General features: G+C 39.4%; 1 long non-coding RNA gene across 3 annotated transcripts in view; it reads left to right on the top strand.

Annotated features, from left to right (window-relative positions):
- Positions 1 to 22,625: 22,625 nt before the first annotated feature.
- LOC309872129 overlaps positions 22,626 to 23,690 on the top strand; it is an 88,431-nt gene continuing 87,366 nt past the window's right edge. The window contains exon 1 of one of the 3 annotated variants that reach the window (XR_014315680.1): positions 22,626 to 22,713. This is a non-coding gene — a long non-coding RNA (uncharacterized lncRNA). The remainder of the gene's footprint in view (positions 22,714 to 23,690) is intronic. The other 2 variants (XR_014315681.1, XR_014315682.1) reach the window with 2 other exon arrangements.

Raw genomic sequence — 23,690 nt, 5'->3', positions numbered from 1 at the left:
TCTGTACATGACATTTGGAATATTATCACAGATGTAGCAGCTAGCCATTGCTGTGTAACAAAGTGTTCCAACACATAATGGCTTAAAATGGTGATTTATTATTTCTCATGATTCTGTGGGTTAGCTAGGTCGTTCCTCAGCTGATTCCCCTGGGGTTCACTTATGCAGCTTTATTTGGTTGAAGTTTGGCTGGCCTGGAAGGCCCAAGGTGGCCTCACTCATGTGGCTGGCAGTTGGTGCTGACTTTTGACTGGGGCTCCAGGGTCTGCTCCATATGGGCTTTTCTTATCCAGTACACTAGAACAACTTCTTTGGTTACTCTTGCCATGTGGACATCCCCATGACCTTCCCCAATCCAGAGTTTCACTTAAGTTTGTGGAGAGTAGGAGCTGTGATCATGGTGCCAGAACAACATGGAGCCAAGAGGGAGGTGATTCAGATCTGAACCTGAGCCCCTGTTCACTGCTGATGGGCTTTGTTAACTGGGGGAATTTATTACTTTCTCCCCAAGCCTCAAGTTCCTCATCTGTGAAATGGTTCTGTACAGTGTGTACCCAGTAGGATTGCCAAATGGGTTATAACAAACCTTCCTGTTAGTACACTTAGCCCAGGCAGGGTCTGGAGGATGGTCATTATAGATAGTTATTTTTGAATTTTGGAATTCTGTCTTTGGGATCTTCAAAGATCTCACATTTCAGGTTTTCACTTCAGATATTATCCCCAAATTGCTCATAAGACTTGCATTCTGATAATCTCCTTGCTTTTCCCCCTGGTACCATTGCGCTCAGCTAATTTGGTCAAAAAGAATCTAGTCACATCCTTTTAGAAACTCATCAAGTGAAAACCTCATGAGACATTTTTTGACCAGCTTAACTGGTTTACCTGATCAAAAGAATCGAACTGGAAGCACTGGTATCTATGACCTGGGCAGGTGGCTTCAAAAGTTTATGGTCTGGTCTGTGCATTCAGTGACACAGGCTACTGTGCTTAGAAGTAGCCCAAGCCTAGTTTAATGCTCTGTTGTTGCCCTATGGAAATTATTAATGATTTTGAAAAGGAGCCCAGTATTTTCTTTTTGCACCAGACCCTAAAATGATGTAGCTGGTCCCAGGAAAACCATTTTATTTATTTATTTATTTATTTATTTATATTTATTTTATTTATTTGATACAGAGTGAGAGAGACCACAAGCAGGCAGAGATGCAGGCAGAGAGAGGTGGGGGTGCCAAGCAGAGAATCCGATGCGGGGCCTGATCCCAGGACCCTGAGACCAGGACCCGAGCCGAATGCAGAGGCTAAACCCACTGAGCCTAAAAGGCAGTGAAGGCTGAGAGAGTCCTGGAGAAGCCCAACCAGGACATTTGCCTGTTCTGAGGAAATGTCTGTGACTTCAGAATCTGTGGGACAGAGGACAAACTTCCTGAATATCATACTGGTTGGCTTTTGTTTTCTTCCCTGACAAAATAATAACCTTTAATTTTTTATTTATTTTTGTTTATCTTATTTAAATTCTAAAAATTTTTTATTTTTAAGTAATCTCCACACCCAACATGGGGCTTGAACTTACCACCCCAAGATAAAGAGTCACACGTGCTCTACTGACTGAGCCAGCCAGGTGCCTGCCCAAATAATAAATTTTTAGAACACTGACACAGCAAATAAGACCATAACAGAGCTTTCCCAATTTATATAGACAATTTTATACTTTCTAAGGCAGTTCTAAATAATCTTTTCCTGGAAGAATATTTATATAATGGTAGGGTTAAGAAGGACTTTGTGTATGTGATATTAAAAACACAAATCAAAAAGGAGAAGACTGAGAGATCTCACCACATACAAATGAAAACATCAGCTTATTTGAAAGTATTATAAGTCTGGTTTGAAGGCCAGGGTTACATTTGGGGAGGTATCAAGTAGTAGGGGAAAGATGCTCACTGTGGTAGAAAGTGGATAACTGGGAAAAAACAAAACAAAACAAAACAAACATTTGTGTATCAGTCACAAAGGTCAACTGCGGATGTTGGGGAAACAATGAAAGTCACACATTTGTAGTAATCAAAGAAAGGACAAGTAAAAACGGTTACCATTTTTTTCTTTGTTCACTGAATATACAGAGAATCATTTATTTTTTTAATTTCTTAAAAAAATATTTTATTTATTTATTTAATTTTATTTCTTTTCAGCGTAACAGTATTCATTGTTTTTGCACCACACCCAGTGCTCCATGCAATACATGCCCTCCCTAATACTCACCACCTTGTTCCTCCAACCTTCAATCCCCCCGCCCCTTCAAGACCCTCAGGTTGTTTTTCAGAATCCATAGCCTCTCATGGTTCAGCCTCCCTTCCAATTTCCCTCAACTCCCTTCTCCTCTCCATCTCCCCATATCCTCCATGCTATTTGTTATACTCCACAAATAAGTGAAACCATATGATAACTGACTCTCTCTGCTTGACTTATTTCACTCAGCATAATCTCTTCCAGTCCCATCCATGCTGTGACAAAAGTTGGGTATTCGTCCTTTCTGATGGAGGCATAATTAATACTCCATAGTATATATGGACCACATCTTCCTTCTCCATTCGTCTGTTGAAGGGCATCTTGGTTCTTTCCACAGTTTGGCGACCGTGGCCATTACTGCTATAAACATTGGGGAACAAATGGTCCTTCTTTCCATGACATCTGTATCTTTGGGGTAAATACCCAGTAGTGTAATTGCAGGGTCATAGGGAAGCTCTATTTTTTAATTTCTCGAGGAATCTCCACACTGTTTTCCAAAGTGGCTGCACCAACTTGCATTCCCACCAACAGTATAAGAAATTTCCCCTTTCTCCACATCCTCTCCAACACATGTTGTTTCCTGTCTTGCTAATTTTGGCCATTCTAACTGGTGTAAGGTGGTATCTCAATGTGGTTTTAATTTGAATCTCCCTGATGGCTAGTGATGATGAACATTTTTTCATGTGTCTGATAGCCATTTGTATGTCTTCACTGGAGAAGTGTCTGTTCATGTCTTCTGCCCATTTTTTGATATGATTATCTGCTTTGTGTGTGTTGAGTTTGAGGCATTCTTTATAGATACTGGATATCAACCTTTTGTCTGTACTGTCATTTGCAAATATCTTCCCCCATTCTGTGAGTTGCCTCTTTGTTTTTTTTTTTTTTTTTTTTTGACTGTTTCCTTTGCTGTGCAGAAGCTCTTGATCTTGATGAAGTCCCATAAGTTCATTTTCACTTTTGTTTCCTTTGCCTTTGGAGATGTATCTTGAAAGAAGTTGCTGTGGCTGATATCAAAGAGGTTATTGCCTATGTTCTCCTTTAGGATTCTGATGGATTCCTGTCTCACATTGAGATCTTTTATCCATTTTGAGTTTATCTTTGTGTATGGTGTAAGAGAATGGTCGAGTTTCATTCTTCTCATATAGCTGTCCAGTTTTTCCAGCACCATTTATTGAAGACACTGTCTTTTTTCCACTGTATATTTTTTCCTGTTTTGTCGAAGATTAATTGACCATAAAGTTGAGGGTCCATATATGGTCTTTCTACTCTGTCCCACTGGACTATGTATCTGTTTTTATGCCAGTATCATGCTGTCTTGGTGATCACAGCTTTGTAGTAAAGCTTGAAATTAGGTAGCATGATGCCGCCAGTTTTATTTTTGTTTTACAACATTTCCTTAGTGATCCGGGGTCTCTTCTGATTCCATAAAAATTTTAGGATTATTTGCTCCAGCTCATTGAAAAATACTGGTGGAATTTTGATCAGAATGGCATTTAAAAGTATAGATTGCTCGAGGCAGTATAGACATTTTAACAATGTTTATTCTTTTGATCCAAGAGCATGGAATGGCCTTCCATCTTTTTGTGTCTTCTTTAATTTCTTTCATGAGTGTTCTGTAGTTCCTTGAGTACAGATCCTTTACCTCTTTGGTTAGGCTTATTCCCAGGTACCTTATGGTTCTTGGTGCTATAGTAAATGGAATCGATTCTCTAATTTCCCTTTCTGTATTTTCATTGTTAGTGTATAAGAAAGCCACTGATTTCTGTACATTGACTTTGTATCCTGCTACGTTGCTGAATTGCTGTATGAGTTCTAGTAGTTTGGAGGTGGAGTCTTTTGGGTTTTCCATATAAAGAATCATGTCATCTGCGAAGAGAGAGAGAGTTTGACTTCTTCATTGCCAATTTGGGTACATTTTGTTTCTCTTTGTTGTCTGATTGCTGTTGCTAGGACTTCTAATACTATGTTGAACAAGAGTGGTGAGACTGGGCATCCTTGTTGTGTTCCTGATCTCAACAGGAAGGCTGCAAGCTTTTTCCCATTGAGGATGATATTTGCTGTGAGTCTTTCATAGATAGATTTTGTGAAGTTCAGGAATGTTCCCTCTATCCCTATACTTTGAAGCATTTTAATCAGGAACAGATGCTGGATTTTGTCAAATGCTTTTTCTGCATCAATTGAGAGGACCATGTGGTTCTTCTCTCTTCTCTTATTGATTTGTTCTATCACATTGATTGATTGGCGAATGTTGAACCATTTTTGTAACCAAGGATGAATATCATTGAACATAAATATCTACAGAAAGAAAGACTTCAAGGGTAACACGATGTCAATAAAAACGTATCTATCAAAAATCACTCTCTATGTGTCTGTTTTTGTGCCAGTACCATGCTGTCTTGATGATAACAGCTTTGTAATAGAGCTTGAAGTCCGGAATTGTGATGCCACCAACGTTGGCTTTCTTTTTCAATATCCCTTTGGCTATTCAAGGTCTTTTCTGGTTCCATATAAATTTTAGCATTATTTGTTCCATTTCTTTGAAAAAGATGGATGGTACTTTGATAGGAATTGCATTAAATGTGTAGATTGCTTTAGGTAGCATAGACATTTTCACAATATTTATTCTTCCAATCCAGGAGCATGGAACATTTTTCCATTTCTTTGTGTCTTCCTCAATTTCTTTCATGAGTACTTTATAGTTTTCTGAGTATAGATTCTGTGTCTCTTTGGTTAGGTTTATTCCTAGGTATCTTATGGTTTTGGATGCAATTGTAAATGGGATTGACTCCTTAATATCTCTTTCTTCTGTCTTGCTGTTGGTGTAGAGAAATGCAACTGATTTCTGTGCATTGATTTTATATCCTGACACTTTACTGAATTCCTGTATAAGTTCTAGCAGTTTTGGAGTGGAGTCTTTTGGGTTTTCCACATATAGTATCATATCATCGGCGAAGAGTGACTCTTAATCTCACAAAACAAACTGAGGGTTGCTGGGGGGAGGGGGTTTGGGAGAAGGGGGTGGGATTATGGACATTGGGGAGGGTATGTGCTTTGGTGAGTGCTGTGAAGTGTGTAAACCTGGTGATTCACAGACCTGTACCCCTGGGGATAAAAATATATGTTTATAAAAAAAAAAATCACTCTCAATGTGAATTGACTAAATGTGCTCATGAAATGGCACAGGGTTGCAGATGGGATAAAAAGACAGGACCCATCCATATGTTGTCCATAAGAGACCCATTTTGAACCTAAAGATACACCCAGACTGAAAGTGAAGGGATGGAGAAGCATCTTTCATGCCAATGGGCCTCAAAAGAAGGCCGGGGTAGCGATTCTCATATAAGATAAATTAGATTTTAAACTAAAGACTGTAGTCAGAGATACAGAAGGACACTACATAATTCTTAAAGGGACTATCTACCAAGATGATCTAACAATTGTAAATATCTATGCCCCCAATACGGGATCAGCCAATTACATAAGAAAACTATCTTGATTAAGATAAAGAGTCATATTGATATGAATACATTGATAGTAGGAGATCTTAACATGCCTCTCTCAGTAATAGACAGATCATTGAAGCAGAAAATCAATAAAGAAAAAAGAGCATTGAATGACACATTGGACCAGATTGGACATTGGTCCAGATGGACCTCATAGATATATATAAAAGATTCCACCCTAAAACAACAATACTCATTCTTCTCAGGTGCACATGGAACCTTCTTCAGAATAGACCACATACTGGGTCACAAATCAGGACTCAACTGATACCAAAAGACTGAGATTATTCCCTGCATATTCTCAGATCACAATGCTTTGAAACTGAAGCTCAACCACAAGGGAAAGTTTGGAAGGAACTCAAACACCTGGAAGCTAAAGACCACCTTGCTTAAAAATGCTTGGATCAACCAGGAGATCAAAGAAGAACTTAAACAATTCATGGAAACCGACGAGAATGAAGACACTTCTGTCCAAAATCTATGGGATACAGCAAAGGTGGTCCTAAGGGGGAAATACATAGCCATCCAAGCCCTCCCTCAAGAAAATTGAAAAATACAGAATACACCAGCTGTCTCTACACCTTAAAGGGCTGGAGAACCAACAACAAATCAAACCAACTGCACACATATGAAGGGAAATAATCAAGATTAGAGCAGAGATCAATGAGGTAGAAACCAGAGATACAGTAGAACGTATCAATGAAACAAGAAGCTGGTTTTTTGAAAGAATTAATAAGATCGATAAACCATTGGCCACACTAATCCAAAAGAAAAGAGAGAAAGCCCAAATTCATAAAATTATGAATGAAAAGGGAGAGATCACAACGAACACCAAGGAAGTAGAAGCAATTATCAGAAGTTATTATCAACAGTTATATGCAAATAAGCTAAGCAACATAGATGAAATGGATGCATTCCTGGAAAACTATAAACTCCCAATATTGAACCAGGAAGAAATTGACAACCTGAATAGACTGATATCTAGTAATGAGATTGAAGCAGTGATCAAAAACCTCCCAAAAAACAAGAGCCCAGGACCTGACGGATTCCCTGGGGAATTCTAGCAAACTTTCAAAGAAGAAAGAACACTTACTCTCCTGAAGCGGTTTCAAAAAATTGAAGCAGAAGGAAAACTTCCAGACTCTTTTTATGAAGCCAGCATTACCCTGATCCCCAAACCAGGCAAAGACCCTACCAAAAAGGAGAATTTTAGACTAATATCACTGATGAATATGAATGCTAAGATTCTCAACAAGATCTTAGCAAAGATCCAACAGTACATTAAAAAGATTTATTTATATATTTGACAGAGACAGAGATCACAAGTAGGCAGAGAAGCAGGCAGAGAGAGGGGGAAGTAGGCTCCCCGCTAAGCAGGCTTGATCCCAGGACCCTGAGATCATGACCTGAGCCAAAGGCAGAGGCTTAACCCACGGAGCCACCCAGGCGCCCACAGAGATTCTTTTAAAACTTCGAAGGGGCTTGTTGGGACAGTGGGCCTGGTGGTTGGCAGAGGGAGGAGAATTTGGCTTTGTTGTTTCTGGAGTCCAGTTGGACAGTGTGGCAGGACGGGGTTCCTCAGCAAGCAGATTCCATTGGAAACTGATGTGAGTTGTGGTGTGGGATCTGCAGGAGCGATTGGAAGACAGCAGGGCTGTGATGCCTGGTAGGGAGTTCTGAAGACAAGTGGCCCTCTAGAGCTGTTCCAACTGCCAGCGAGAGCGTGGGGCCTTCACATCCCTGGAGTGGGCCACAGCTGGGAAAAGGTGGCAGGCAACTCCCTGCAGCTACTGCACCCCTTAAAGGCACCCTGCACTGTGCACTTGTGGCACTCCCAGCAGCTGTGGAGGTTCCTGCATTCCAGCACATTCCACACCATCAGATGCAGAGAGCAGAGCATCTACTAGGTGGAGGACATTTGGGTGTAGATGACTCTCCAGTGTCTTCCTCAGCTTCCCAAGGGCAAGTCTGAGGTTCAGTAGTTGTGGTGGCCCCAGGAGTGCAAACCTGGGACCCCCAGCTTTTCCTGTCTATGCACACCTGCATCACCCTCTACCAGGCATGTGAGGCCAAACAAAGGCCACCCTTTCTGTGCTTTGATTCCTCTGTTCGATTTCTTGTGCCTCACCAAGAGTACCCATAAGGATAAGTTTACAGTATCTTTACATTTTTATAAAGTAACTATTTAATTTATATATGCTAAGCAAAGTTCTGGAAGTAGAACTTTCTAAGTGTTGAAAATGCTGCCCAAAGTGGTAGCTTGGTTTTTTCTTTTTAAAATTTAAATTCAATTTAATAAACATAGAATGTATTACTAGTTTCAGAGGTAGAATTAGCGATTCATCTGTTGCATACACTACCCAGTGCTCATTACATCATGTGCCCTCCTGAATTCCCATCACCCAGTTACACCATTCCCCCACCCCCGTCCCCTCTAGCAACCCTCAGTTCGTCCCTTAGAGTTAAGAGTCTCTTATGGTTTCTCCCTCACTGTTTTCTACTTTTTAATTTTTTCCTTCCCATCCTGTATGATTTCATTCATATTTGGAATTAAATATAACAGAGGAACATCAGATTTCTTTAAATCTTTGTTTTTTTGTATTTTGAAATTTTTGTAGTAAAAATTATGTTCATTTAACAAGATGAAGTATCCTTTTTTAAATGAAAACTGATGTAAGAAGAGTGAAGAAAAATGCCAAAATAGAATCACTTAAGTATAAGGCATTAAAAAAGTGGAGATTTGGTATTAGGGTTAAGGATTAAGAATAAAAAAGAAATTAAAAACTTAAGTGTAATAGAAGAAAACAGTAAATGTAGGGAGAATATTTAAAAAGCAAGAAAAGAAAAAAGATTTATAGAGAGGTATGATAAGCAAAATGTAGAAAAATAATTATGAATACAATTTTTCTTCCATGAAACAGGACACTATTTTAGAAGGCCAGAATTTATTGAGAAGACATTCAGAATGAGGGGAAAAAATGAATCCAAAATATTTCATAGCAGTAATAAGAAAATATTTCAGCAGTATTAAGATTTTAATCAATACTGGAGTTTGACTTATTGAAAGGGAATTATTGATTTTTAAAAGGAAAATATTTCAGAATTTTTTTAGAAACATTGAGGCAAAATGTTCTAGTGTTCATTATTCAAACATTTGTACAATTGTAGAAACTTAGGATGATAGCATTTTATTAGTACAGGAGCAGGAAAGCGATGAAATGGAAAATATAATTTAAAGTAGAAAATAAACTGCTAGCCCAATTTTATAAGAAGACTGAGGGAGAAAAACTACTGCCGGCAGGAATGATGTTTAGCCATGTAAGTTAACTTCTTTTTTTTTTTTTTTTTAAGATTTTATTTATTTATTTGAGAGAGAGACAGAGAGAGCACGAGCAGGGGGACGGCAGAGGGACAAGAAACCTCCCCTGCATGGATACTGATGTGGGTTGACTTAGGCTTGATCCCAGGACCCCGAGATCATGACCTGAGCCAAAGTCAGGTGCTAAACCAAGAGCCACCCAGGTGCCCCTAAGCCATTGGTCTTTTCAATGTTTTAAGTTGGAGAACTGTTTTGTTTTGCAAAGGGAATCTATGCAGACATCCCTGTGTATGGCAGGTGATGAATGAGGTAATGGTGGGTGACATGGCTGATGGTGTGGATTGTGCAGCATCTCCTTAAGCCATTACACAATCTCCTTTCTCCACTTGTCTCCTTCCAACATTACCCTTTTCCAGCTCAAAGCATAGATAATCAGTACCTAGCAACAGATCTGAGTACCCTTGAGACCCCCTACCTGGGAGCCCTCTTAAACAGTCCCTTTCACTGTTATATTTAAACCTTCAAAGATTTAAATTCTCAAAGGAGATGATCAAATTCCATCACTGAAACCTGCGTGTTCTAGGTGGAATTGTGTCACCCAAAAAGCTGAATTGAAATCTTAACCCTTGGAACCTGTGAAAATGATCTTATTTGGACATAGAGTCTTTGAGGAAGTGATGATGATGGCATTAGGTTGGACTTCAATGTGACCAGTGACCTTACAAGAAGAGGAAAACACTGTGTGAGGACACAGACACACACGGATGACAAAGGCAGATAATGCAGTGATGTAGCTACAGGCCACAGAATTGACTATAACACTCAGAAACTAGACAGAGACAAGGATTCTATCCAGACTCTCAGAAGAAAACTTAGTCCTGCTGATACCTCAATTTTGCATTTCTAGGCTCCAGAGTTATAAGCTATTTAATTTCTGGTGTTTTGAACCACTCAATTTGTGGTAATTTCTTACCACAGGCAGTACTCAAGATTTTAATCCTGAAGAATTTCTATTTTTTTTTTTTTTTTTTTTTTTTTTAGAGTAATCTCTATGCCCAGTGTGGGCTCATGACCCTCAGATCAAGTATCACATGCTCTGCTGGCTAGAATTTCTATTTTTATTAATTTTTTTTTTAAAAGGAGGGAAAACACTTACTCTCAGCATCTGAGGGTGAGCTCCTCAAAGACAAGTACTATGCCTTATTTATCTTTCCATTCATGCCACTTGTAACACTATGCCTGACACTAGGTAATTGCTGGATGAATAATGAATGAACCCAATGGAAGATTCTAGAGAGGAGTCCTGATTGAGCCGGAGTCTGAACTTTGATATGCACCATCCCAAAATCATATCTTAGAAAAGGAAATTTCTGTCAGTTGTCTATATTTTTGGGGCTTGTGTGAAAATATCTGTGCTTTCAGCGATGAAACATGGAAAAACTGTCATGGAAACCTTATCTTTATAGTGAGATTTTGGTTAATAGAAGTTAAATCTATGTGGAACTAACAACATTTTAATAAGGGTTTACACTGTTTAAAGTTTGCTTTTGACCAGAATTTGAGCCCAAGGTCTGGTATCAGTTGAGGAACCTGATTCCACCACCTATTTTTATTTTGATCCTGAGAAGGTGCAAATTCATGCATATTTGTCTTTGGTTTCAACTTATCTCATTCCTATTCATTTAAAAAAATGCATGAATGAAAAAAACAAAAACAAAGAGATAAAAAATGCATGAATGAGCAAAAATGCAAGTGCCTGTTTCCTCAGGCACTTTTGATGGGTAATAGCTGCTTTCACATATATTTATTACATATCTTTTCCAATTGAAGGCTTTTTAAATTGTTTTCCTTTCCTTCTGTTAATTTTTAAATTTAAAAATAATTCTAGACTTACAAAAAAGTTCAGAAATGATACAATGAATTTCTATAACTCTTCAAGATACCTCAGATTTGTGTCCAAATACTTCAGTGTGTTTTTCCTAAAATCGAGGGCATTATCCTCTGAAACCACACCACCATTAGTAAAATCAGGAAGTTAACATTCTATTATCTAGCTCATTCAAATTTTGCTGATTACTCTCTTTATCTGGCCCTGGAGACAAACTGGTGTTACACTTTGCATTTAGATGTGTATTTATTTGTTCAGCATCCATTAATCTGGAACTGTTACTGGTCTTTGTCTTTTATAACCTTGAAACTTCTGAGTACAATTCAGTTATTTTGTCAAAGGACTCCAATTTGGATTTTTCTGATTTTGTTGTCATGATGAGATTCAGGTTACAGATTTTTGGCAAGAATGTCACAAACGTGATACTATGCCCATTTCAGTTTATTATATCACAAGGCAGACGCTGTCCAATTGTTTTGTTATTGCCACATGTTGTTAAGGGCTGAATTGTGTACCCCCTCATTCATAGGTTAAAATCCTACCACTGAATATATCAAGATGTGACTGTATTTGGAGACAGAATCTTTACAGAGGTAATCATATTAAAATGTAATCATTAAGGTGGTAACTATTCATTATTACTGGTGTCTTTATAAGAAAAGAGATTTGAACACAGACACATATAGAAGGAAAATGATGTGAACCCACAGGGAGAGAACCACCATCTACAAGCTAAGGAGAGAGGCCTGGAAGAGCAGTTCTTCCCTCATGACCCTTAGAAGGATTGACCCGTGGTGACACCTTGATCTTGGACTTCCAGCCTCCAGAACTGTGAGAAAATTAATTTCTGGTGTTTAAGCCACCTAGTTTTGGTATTTAGTTACGGTAGCCTTAGCGAATAAACTCACAAGTTAAATTTTGATCATTTGGTAAGGTGGCAATAATACAATAATAGTAGGGGACTTTAATACTCCCCTCACTGAAATGGACAGATCATCCAAGCAAAAGATCAACAAGGAAATAAAGGCCTTAAATGACACACTGGACCAGATGGACATCACAGATATATTCAGAACATTTCATCCCAAAGCAACAGAATACACATTCTTCTCTAGTGCACATGGAACATTCTCCAGAACAGATCACATCCTGGGTCTTAAATCAGGTCTCAACTGGTATCAAAAGATTGGGATCATTCCCTGAATATTTTCAGACCACAATACTCTGAAGCTAGAACTCAACCACAAGAGGAAATTTGGAAAGAACACAAATACATGGAGAATAAATAGCATCCTTCTAAAGAAGGAATGGGTCAACCAGGAAATTAAAGAAGAATTTACAAAATTGATAGAAACAAATGATAATGAAAACACAATGGTTCAAAATCTATGGGACACAACAAAGGCAGTCCTGAGAGGAAAATATATAGTGGTACAAGCCTTTCTCAAGAAACAAGAAAGGTCTCAAATACACAGCCTAACCCTACACTTAAAGGAGCTGGAGAAAGAACAACAAAGAATGCCTAAACCCAGCAGGAGAAGAGAAATCATAAAGATCAGAGCAGAAATCAATGAAATAGAAACCAAAAAAACACAATAGAACAAATCAATGAAACTAGGAGCTGGTTCTTTGAAAGAATTAATAAGATTGATAAACCCCTGGCCAGACTTATCAAAAAGAAAAGAGAAAGGACCCAAATAAATAAAATCATAAATGAAAGAGGAGTGATCACATCTAACAGCAACATACTATGAGCAACTCTACGCCAACAAATTTGACAATCTGGAAGAAATAGATGCACTCCTAGAGACATATAAACTACCACAACTGAACCAGGAAGAAATAGAAAGCCTGAACAGACCCATAACCAGTAAGGAGATTGAAACAGTCATCAAAAATCTCCAAACAAGCAAAAGCCCAGGGCCAGATGGCTTCCCAGGGGAATTCTACCAAATGTTTATGGAAGAACTAATTCCTATTCTCCTGAAACTGTTCCAAACAAAATAGAAATGGAAGGAAAACTTCCAAACTCATTTTATGAGGCCAGCATCACCTTGATCCCAAAACCAGACAAGGATCCCATCAAAAAAGAGAATTACAGACCAATATCCTTAATAAACACAGATGCGAAAATTCTCACCAAAATACTGGCCAATAGGATCTAACAGTAAATTAAAAGGATTATTCACCACGACCAAGTGGGATTTATTCCAGGGCTGCAAGGTTGGTTCAACATCCGCAAATCAATCAATGTGATACAACACTTTAATAAAAGAAAGAACAAGAACCATATGATACTCTCAATAGATGCTGAAAAAGCATTTGACAAAGTACAACATCCCTTCCTAATCAAAACTCTTCAAAGTGTAGGGATAGAAGGCACATACCTCAATATTATCAAAGTCATCTATGAAAAACTCACCGCAAATATCATTCTCAATGGAGAAAAACTGAAAGCTTTTCCGCTAAGGTCAGGAAAACGGCAGGGATGTCCATTATCACCACTGTTATTCAACATAGTACTAGAAGTCCTAGCCTCAGCACTCAGACAATAAAAAGAAATTAAAGGCATCCAAATCAGCAAAGAAGTCAAACTATCACTCTTTGCAGATCATATGATACTATATGTGGAAAACCCAATAGACTCCACTTCAAAACTGCTAGAACTTGTAAAGGAGTTTAGTAAAGTGTCCAGATATAAATCAATGCACAAAATCAGTTGCATTTCTCTATACCAACAACAAGACAGAAGAAAGAGAAATTAGGGAGTCAATCCCATTTACAATTGCACCCAAAGCCATAAGATACCTAGGAATAAACCTAACCAAGGAGGCACAGAATCTATACTCAGAAAACTATAAAGTACTCATGAAAGAAATTGAGGAAGACACAAAGAAATGGAAAAATGTTCCCCGCTCCTGGATTGGAAGAACAAATATTGTGAAAATGTCTATGCTACCTAAAGCAATCTACTCATTTAATGCAATCCCTATCAAAATCCCACCCATTTTTTTTCAAAGAAATGGAACAAATAATCCTAAAATTTATATGGAACCAGAAAAGACCTCGAATAGCCAAAGAAATATTGAAACAGAAAGCCAAAGTTGGTGGCATCACAATTTCGGACTTCAAGCTCTATTACAAAGCTGTCATCATCAAGACAGCATGGTACTGGCACAAAAACAGACACATAGATCAATGGAACAGAATAGAGAGCCCAGAAATAGACCCTGAACTCTATGGTCAACTAATCTTTGACAAAGCAGGAAAGAATATCCAATGGAAAAAAGACAGCCTCTTCAATAAATGGTGTTGGGAAAATTGGACTGCCACATGCAGAAAAATAAAATTGGACAATTTCCTTACACCACACACGAAAATAGACTCAAAATGGATGAAGGTCCTCAATGTGAGAAAGGAATCCATTAAATCCTTGAGGAGAACACAGGCAGCAACCTCTTCGACCTCAGCCGCAGAAACATCTTCCTAGGAATATCGCCAAAGGCAAGGGAAGCAAGGGCAAAAATGAACTATTGGGATTTCATCAAGATCAAAAGCTTTTGAACAACAAAGGAAACAGTTAACAAAAACCAAAAGACAACTGACAGAATGGAGAAGATATTTGCAAACAACATATCAGATAAAGGGCTAGTGTCCAGAATCTATAAAGAACTTAGCAAACTCAACACCCAAAGAACAAATAATCCAATCAAGAAATGGGCAGAAGACATGAACAAACATTTCCCTGATATGAGGAAGTGGTGATGCAACATGGAGGCTTAAGTGGGTAGGAGAAGAATAAATGAAATAAGATGGGATTGGGAGGGAGACAAACCATAAGTGACTCTTAATCTCACAAAACAAACTGAGGGTTGCTGGGGGGAGGGGGTTTGGGAGAAGGGGGTGGGATTATGGACATTGGGGAGGGTATGTGCTTTGGTGAGTGCTGTGAAGTGTGTAAACCTGGTGATTCACAGACCTGTACCCCTGGGGATAAAAATATATGTTTATAAAAAAATAAAAAATTATAAAAAAAAAAAACATTTCTGCAAAGAAGATATCCAAATGGCCAGGAGACACATGAGAAAGTGCTCCACATCACTCAGCATCAGGGAAATACAAATCATAACCACAATGAGATACCACCTCACACCAGTCAGAATGGCTAAAATTAACAAGTCAGGAAATGACAGATGCTGGCGAGGATGTGGAGAAAGGGGAACCCTCCTGCACTGTTGGCAGGAATGCAAGCTGGTGCAACCACTCTGAAAACAGCATGGAGGTTCCTCAAAATGTTGAAAATAGAACTACCCTATGACCGAGCAATTGCACTACTGGGTATTTACCCTAAAGATACAAATGTAGTGATCCGAAGGGGCACGTGCACCCGAATGTTTATAGCAGCAATGTCTACAATAGCCAAACTATGGAAAGAACCTATATGTCCATCATCAGGTGAATGGATAAAGAAGTGGTATGTATATATACAATGGAATATTATGCAGCCATCAAAAGAAATGAAATCTTGCCATTTGCGACGACGTGGATGGAACTAGAGGGTATCATGCTTAGTGAAATAAGTCAATCAGAGAAAGACAACTATCATATGATCTCCCTGATATGAGGAAGTGGAGAAGCAACATGGGGGGTTAGGAGGGTAGGAGAAGAACAAATGAAACAAGATGGGATTGGGAGGGAGACAAACCATAAGTGACTCTTAATCTCACAAAACAAACTGAGGGTTGCTGGGGGGAGGGGGTTTGGGAGAAGGTGGTGGGATTATGGACATTGGGGAGTGTATGTGCTTTGGTGAGTGCTGTGAAGTGTGTAAACCTGGTGATTCACAGACCTGTACCCCTGGGGATAAAAATATGTTTATAAAAAATAAAAAATTAAAAAAAAAAGAAAGTATGTTGTACTTCTTACCTGTGTGGCATATTTCTTATGTTCTTTCTGTGTTTTCCATCTTTTCCTCTCAATTTAATTTCTATTGATCTTTCTTCCAATTCAGCAATTCTCATACTTCTCAACCCATTTCTTTTCAGTTCCTTTAGTTTTTTGTATAGTATCTGCCTTTAAATCTTTCTTAAATTGATTTTAGTTATATGCTGGAATTCTTCCTCTCCTGTTTTCTAGAGCATATTTATCAGTTTTTTTTTTAAGTCCTTTTCTGGCAACTCTATTACCTGGACTTTCTGTTGGACTGTTTTTTGGAACTTGTGTATTGCAATTTTTTTTTTTTTGGTCTCTTGGCATGCTAAGTAATTTTTATTAAATGCCTGACAATATCTGATGGAAAAAAGACAGTCTTTTTAATAAATGGTATTAGAAAAATTGGACAGCCACATGAAGAAGAATGAAACTGGACCATTCTCTTACACCATACACAAAGATAAACTCAAAATGGATGAAAGACCTAAATGTGAGACAGGAATCCATCAGAATCCTAGAGGAGAACACAGGAAGTAACTTCTTTGCCCTGGACTGTAGCAACTTCTTGAAAGACACATCTCTAAAGGCAAGGGAAACAAAAGCAAAAATGAACTATTGGGACTTCATCAAGATCAAAAGCTTCTGCAAGGTGAAGGAAAAGTCAACAAAACTAAAAGGCAAAGTACAGGATGGGAGAAGATATTTGCAAATGACATAACAAATAAAGGGGTGGTATCCAAGATCTATAAAGAACTTACCAAACTCAACCCCCCCAAAAAACAAAAAAAAAACCCCAAATAATCCAGTCAAGATATGGGCAGAAGACATGAACAGACACTTCTCCAAAGAAGATGTACAAAAGTCCAACATATTATGAAAAAATGGACCTTATCACTTGTCATCAGGGAAATACAAGTCAAAACCATAGTGAGATGCCACCTTACACCAGTTAGAATGGCTAAAATGAACAAGACAGGAAACAACAAATGTTGGCAAGGTTGTGGAGAAAGGGGAACCCTCTTACACTGTTGGTAGGAGTGTAAGCTGGTACAACCACTCTGGAAAACAGTATGGAGGTTCCTCAAGAAGTTAAAAATAGAGCTACCCTATCACCCAGCAATTACACTACTTGGAATTTACCCAAAAGATACAGAAGTAGTGAAAAGAAGGGACACCTGCACCTCACTATTCATAGCAGCAATGTCCATAAGAGCCAAACTGTGGAAGGAGCTGAGATGTCCTTCAACAGGGGTATGGATAAAGAAGATGTGATTCATATGTTCAATGGAATATTATTCAGCCATAAGAAAGGCTAAATATTTATAAATATTTACCATTTACATCGACATGGATAGAATTGGAAGGGATTATGCTAAGTGAAATAAGTCAGTCAGAGAAAGACAATTATTATATGGTTTCACTCATATGTGGAATTTAAAAAATAGTGTAGAGGATCACAAGGGATGGGAGGGAAAACTGAAGGGGAAGAAATCATAGAAGGAAACAAACCATGACAGGCTCTTGATTCCAGGAAACAAAATGAGGACTGTGGAAAGGCATGTGGGTGGTAGGATGGGGTAATTGGATGATGGACTTTAAGGTGGGTATGTCATGTGATGAGCTCTGGGTGTTATACACAATTAAGGAGTCATTGAACACTATATAAAAAACTAATGATATACCGTATTTCGGCTATTGAATTTAAATTAAAAAAGAAAAGAAAAGAAATAAATGCCTGACACTGTATTTGATAAACATTGGAGAGAACTTGAAGCTCTGGACCAGTCTTCTCTTCCTAGGCTTCACTTGTGCTTTGTGCAAGCTGCTAAAGAAGGGGAGGTCATTCTATTCTGGTCAGTAGCTAAGATTCTTTGTTCTGACTGGTCTGCCTCTGGTTTGCTTTACTCCTAGGCTGTATCCCTGCAACAGTCCTTCCCAAAGCCAGTGCTGTTGTCCAGGGCTTCTCCTCTTTAGTCAGCTGTGAGGTCTAATTTTTGTTCCTTCCATCTAGTTTTGTGAGAACACTTAAATCCATACTTAGCATATCTCAGACTTCTGGCCATCACTTTCTCCTGGTTTTGTCTGTTTGTTTTGCCACTCAGTGTTTAGGCTCTTACGTTGCTGCTTTGGAATCTAGAACTCTGTTAAGGAGAAAGGCTGGAGCACACATAGGTTCACCTCTGTTTTTCTTCTGCTTTGGATCATGGCCCCTCACATTCTTGTTACCTTCTCAACTCTCTGCTGCCTCCAAACAAGTACTTTTAATATTCTAGCCAAAATTTTAGTTGTTTAATGTGGGAGGTTTGATTTCTTATAAACCAGTCCACCATTGCTGGAATCATGTGTATATATATATATATATATATATATATATTGTTTTTTGTTTGAAATTTTATGTATTTGTTTGACAGAGAAAGAGAGGGATGGTGAGAGAGAGAACATAAGCAGGGGGAGAGGGAGAGGGAGAAGCAGGCTTCCCATTGAGCAGGGAGCCTGATGTGGGGCTCTATCCCAGGACCCTGGGATCATGACCTGAGCTGAAGGCAGATGTTCAATGACTGAACCAACCAGTTACCCCTGTATATGTTTTTTAGAAAAAGTTCTCACTTACCCTCATCTTGCAGGTCGCGAGTCTCAGGCACAGAGCATCAAATGATTTTCTGGAGTTGACATGTCTAGTTATGTGCAGAACCAAAATCTGGCCAGCTCTTCATCCAGGACTCCACAGCTCCCTGTGGCAAACACATCTAAGGACTGACACCTCTGCCAAGACAATGAGGAGAGTGTTTGGATGTGTTAGCAGGCAGAGGAGGAGCCAGCTGAGTGGTGGCTGCAGTGCTGGCAGGGGTCAGCTAGCTTGTTTGGTCACCTAAACCTCTGTTCTCATCCTGAGCTTGGCTGAAGCCACACTTCTGATGAAGGCAGTCACATTCATCATTCATTTGTGGACAGAACCTAAGACTTGAGGCCTCACATGTAACAACGCTGCACCCCCACACCACTCTTCCCCATATGAAGAGGTACCTGTGGCAGGAAGATTTTCAGGTGATACTGGTGTCTAGCAGTCAGCTGACTTAGAAAACAGGACTAGGATATTTATTGCCTTTGGGACATGTACGAAGTGAGGCAAATTGTACCTTGGGCCTGAAAGACAATTGGCTTGACCTAAAAGGAACTAAGCACATAAGTGCTTTATTCATAATACCAGGAAGTATAAGCCACACAGCTCCTCAGTTACCATTTTCCTTTTGTAGGAAATGAACCAACAGACATCACCAACATGGCTAGAAGTTTGATCTTAGTTTGAGGCTGAATAGAGAATGTGGTCTCAGGCCTGGGCGTGGAAGGGGAAGCAGTGAGTAGAATGAAGGGAGAAGCCAGTCTGTTATTTGGTGGAGGAGGTCAAACCATAAGATTACTTTTTAGTGGCCACCAAACAGCTTATGACAACATGGTGCTGGTTATTTTCCTCATTTCTCCTCCAAATGTCATGGCAGCTGACTAATGGCCATTGTCAAGATGGAGGCTGAAGTAATGCCCACGTTCCTTAAAAATGTCAATAACTAAACAGTCTCTTCAATGACCCCATCTTTTGTCAAATGCATGTAAGATGGGCAATTTTGCCCTCCTCACATGATATCTTGCTTTTCAGGAGGATCAATCATGGAATGGAAACTGTCAGCCTCTCTCTTGCTTACTCTTCCCCAAAGGAAAGAGCTAATGTGGTTCACAAGAGCTTGCTGTTTTGTTTTTAGGTCTGTACTGCCCAATACTGCAGATACTGGGCCTGAACAGCAGAAACAAACTGAACAAAGAAAACCCAAACTCAGACTCCACCTTCTCCTTTCTTGTGCCAGCTCTCTCATCATCAGGAGGCTGTGCCACGACCTCCTCGCTCCCATGCTGTAAACAGCCCGGGATGTGCTTATCCTCCTTCCACTCTTCTGAAGACCTAGGCATGGAGACCTAGCTTCCCAGCTGGAGTTGGTTTCAGGACCCATGAATGTGTGGGTTTTTCCAGTTTGGGGCAGGCCTAGGAGGCCTGTCCTGGCTTCAGATCCAATCTACATCTTCCTGTCCAGCTACTGCCAAATCACCTACTAAAGCTATTATCTTGATCGCTGTTGGGTTACATGTCATTCTCTGAACCAGTCCTTCATAGGAAGAACACCTGTCCCTATTTTTCAGGCTTTTTTTTTTTTTTTTTGCTCCCAATGACCGGATGTACATTTACTGGCACTTTGATATAAGCAAGGCATGCTATTTATATTTCCTAGCATGCCCATGCATTTATTTAACATACAATATACAAAAGGCTGAATAACCAGGGTGTGGTAATATACAAATATTCTTTTTAAAGCATGCGATCTTGGTATTCTAACTTCCTAAAACTTAAGTCTCGAGTCACATTAGTAAATGGATATACCAGAACATTATAACTGCAAGTAGCAACAGCAGAAAGACAGGAAAAAAAGAAACCACAGTGGAAACAGAACTGAAAAATTCAGACAAACACATGAAAACAGAAGCTCCACATATAATGATAACATGTGTTCATGCAGCTCCTGAGCTCCTTGGAGAAAGGTGCTACCTGAAATAGAAATAAAATAGATATTTCCCCCACATTCCTCATATCCTTTTCCCAGTATTGGTCACAAAATACATACAGCATCAGGTTACTGTTCAACACAAATTATATTATGGGAGACTTCAAAACAGTTCCTCAAGAGAGCTTGGGGGCTGATCCACTGGCATCTCCTAAGACCACCTTGTTTTTTCATCAGTTCTGATGCCTGAAACCTCAAGGAGTGAGATCTATGGATTTTTGGAAGAAGAACTTGAAAACTATGTGCCAGATTGCGTCTTTGTCAAGTGGCCTCATTCAGGGCGGTGACTTGAAATATTACTTATCTCAGGACACAGGTCTACTGTCACGGCAATGGAAATGACTCACTGTTAGAAAATTAGACTGCAATCCTCTAACTTAAAATGTAGATGTCCACAGGAATTCTACATTGCTGAGGTTAAAAGACTTTGGAACTCTCTGTATGTCACCTGCTACCTATTTTCCTTAGCATGTGTGCGTATTTAAGCCCTGAGTATCTAACACCTGGCAGGGAGTTCTGGCGGTAACTGGCACTCAGTTTCTATCAGGTGAATGATGGCACTAACAGTTAACTTAACCCAAAGCAACTTATGCTGAATTGGAAAGGAATATATGGGAAGTTGAGTAATTTACCATCTGAAAGAGACAAAGAGGCCACAGGTCAAATGAGTGCTTCTCCTTAGGATCTGGTTTTATCTGAGGACACCAAAAATTTGCCATCTTGTCTCTAGACTCTATACATACACATACGTGCTTGTTGGCTCAGAAACCATCAGGGTCCCAACACCGTCAAGCAAGAAAAGAATTTGTTGCTTAGTCTTTGAAGAAATGACTCCCAGGATGGTGTGAAGAGATTTAGCAAACAAAAATCTGACAGAAAAAATTCAAAACATTGGCTAAATGAGTAAATAAATTTCATGAAGGAAAACAAAACATTGTAATTGTCTGTGGTTTTCCAGTGAAACCACCTTGCCGTCCTTGAAGATCCCCATGATGGACAGCCTCCAAGACAGCCCCCACTGATTCTCCTCCAGGGGCTTATATGCTTATGTAGCCCTTCCACCACTGAAAAGGGCTGACCTGTGTTACTAACAGGATTCTTTTTTTAAAAATTTAATTTAATTTTAGTTTTCTTCAGTGTTCCAAAATTCATTGTTTATGCAACACACCCAGTGCTCCATGCAATATGTGCCCTCCTTAATAAACACCACCAGGCTTACCCAAAACCCACCCCTCTCCCCTCCAAAACCCTCAGTTTGTTTCTCAGGGTCCACAGTCTCTCATGGTTTCTCATGGTTTGTCTCCCCCTCTGATATCCCCCAACGCCATTCTTTCCATTTGCCAATGTCCTCTGTGTATGGTTTCATTTACTTGTGGAGCATAAGGAACAACACAGAGGATTCTTTTTTAAAAAATTAAAAAAAATTAATATATAATGTATTATTTGTTTCAGGGGTATAGGTCTGTGAATCATCAGTTTTACACAATTCACAGCACTCACCATAGCACATACCCTCTCCAATGTCCATCACCCAGCCACCCTGTCCCCCCACTTACCCCAGCAGCCCTCAGTTTGTTTTCTGAGATTAAGAGTCTCTTATGGTTTTTCTCCCTCCCTGGTCCCATCTTGTTTCATTTTTCCCTCCCTTCCTCCCAGGAACCCCCATCCTGCCTCTCAAATTCCTCATATCAGAGAGATATATGATAACTGTCATTCTCTGATTGACCCACTTTGCTAACCCTCTGTTCCATCCATGTTGTTGCAAATGGCAGGATTTTATTTCTTTTGATGGCTGCATAGTATTCCATCGTGTGTGTATGTGTGTGTGTGTGTGTGTGTGTGTGTGTGTGTATCACATCTTCTTTATCCATTCATTTGTTGATGGGCATCTAGGTTCTTTCCATAGTTTGGCTATTGAAGACATTACTGCTATAAACACTCGGGTGCACATATTCCTTTGAGTAACTACGTTACTAACAGGATTCTATACAAATGACAGCATGTGACTTCTGAGGTTAGGTCATAAATGATATTGTGACTCTGCATTGCTTCTTTTGGATCATGTGCTCTGGGGGGATGCTAGCTACTATGTCATGAGGACACGCACGCAACCCTATGAAGAGGTCCACGTGGTTAAGAACTGAGACTTCCTGCCAACAACCATGTTAAGCCTCTCACTAAGATGTGAGTGTTCCTCCAAACCACATCTCTATTCTTTCTATCTTCTTTGATGTGCTTCTTCTCCCCTCTATAGTGCAGTCTGTTCTGTTAGTCTTTAGGTAGATTTCTTGGGTATTCAGAGGGTGTTCAGATTCATTCAAGGGATGAAGCAAGTATGGGTCCTCCTATTACAGAGCCATCTTAGTTCCCATCTTCAACTAACACAAAGCTAATTTTGAAACAAAGTGTTGACTCTCATGCAATTTTTTGAATATTGTACTGAAAGTGACAAACAGAATGGCTTGCATGGGGATAGAATTGGTTTTTTTTTAAAGTTTTGTTTTTGTTTTTGTTTATTTGACAGAAAGAGCACAAGCAGGGGGAGTGAGCAGGCAGAGGGGGAAGGGAGAAGGAGACTTCCTGATGAGTAAGGAGCCCAGTGTGAGGTTTGATTCTTAGATCATGATCTGGGCTGAAGGCAGATGCTTAACCAACTGAGCCATCCAGGTGCCCCTTCATTCATATCTTTCTCTATCTCAGTTGTTAATCCTCATGACTGCATTGGATAACTGGGAGCTGCAGCTGCTGCCACTGCCCAGCAATACAAGAGACAATCATACTGCATTTTGCTAGCCTAGGAAAAGATCAAAATTCCAAGTGCAATTTTTACTAAGTGTGTATTTTTATTTTGCACCATCATGAAGTTGAAAAATCCTAAGTCGAACCATAGTAATGTGGGGACCAACTGTATTAAATTAAAGTGAAGGTCCTTGTTTCTGGGTTGTCTTTTAGCCTGCCTTGACCATTACTGTACTGACTGAATTTTTGTGTTTTTCTAGTATGTTTTGATTTATGATCACAAGGTCAGTTGCTTCTTCCTTACATTTTTTGGGGGGGTGATTAGAAAATAGGAGATTAGGGGTGCCTGGGTTGCTCAGTTGGTTAAACATGAGACTCTTGGTTTTGGCTTAGGTCATGATCTCAGTGTTTTGAGATGGAGA

This window comes from Mustela nivalis, assembly GCF_964662115.1.
Source record: "Mustela nivalis genome assembly, chromosome: 8".
Lineage (NCBI taxonomy): Eukaryota > Metazoa > Chordata > Mammalia > Carnivora > Mustelidae > Mustela > Mustela nivalis.
The sequence above is the reverse complement of the archived record's forward strand: the minus strand, read 5'-3'. Positions and strand labels throughout refer to the sequence as shown.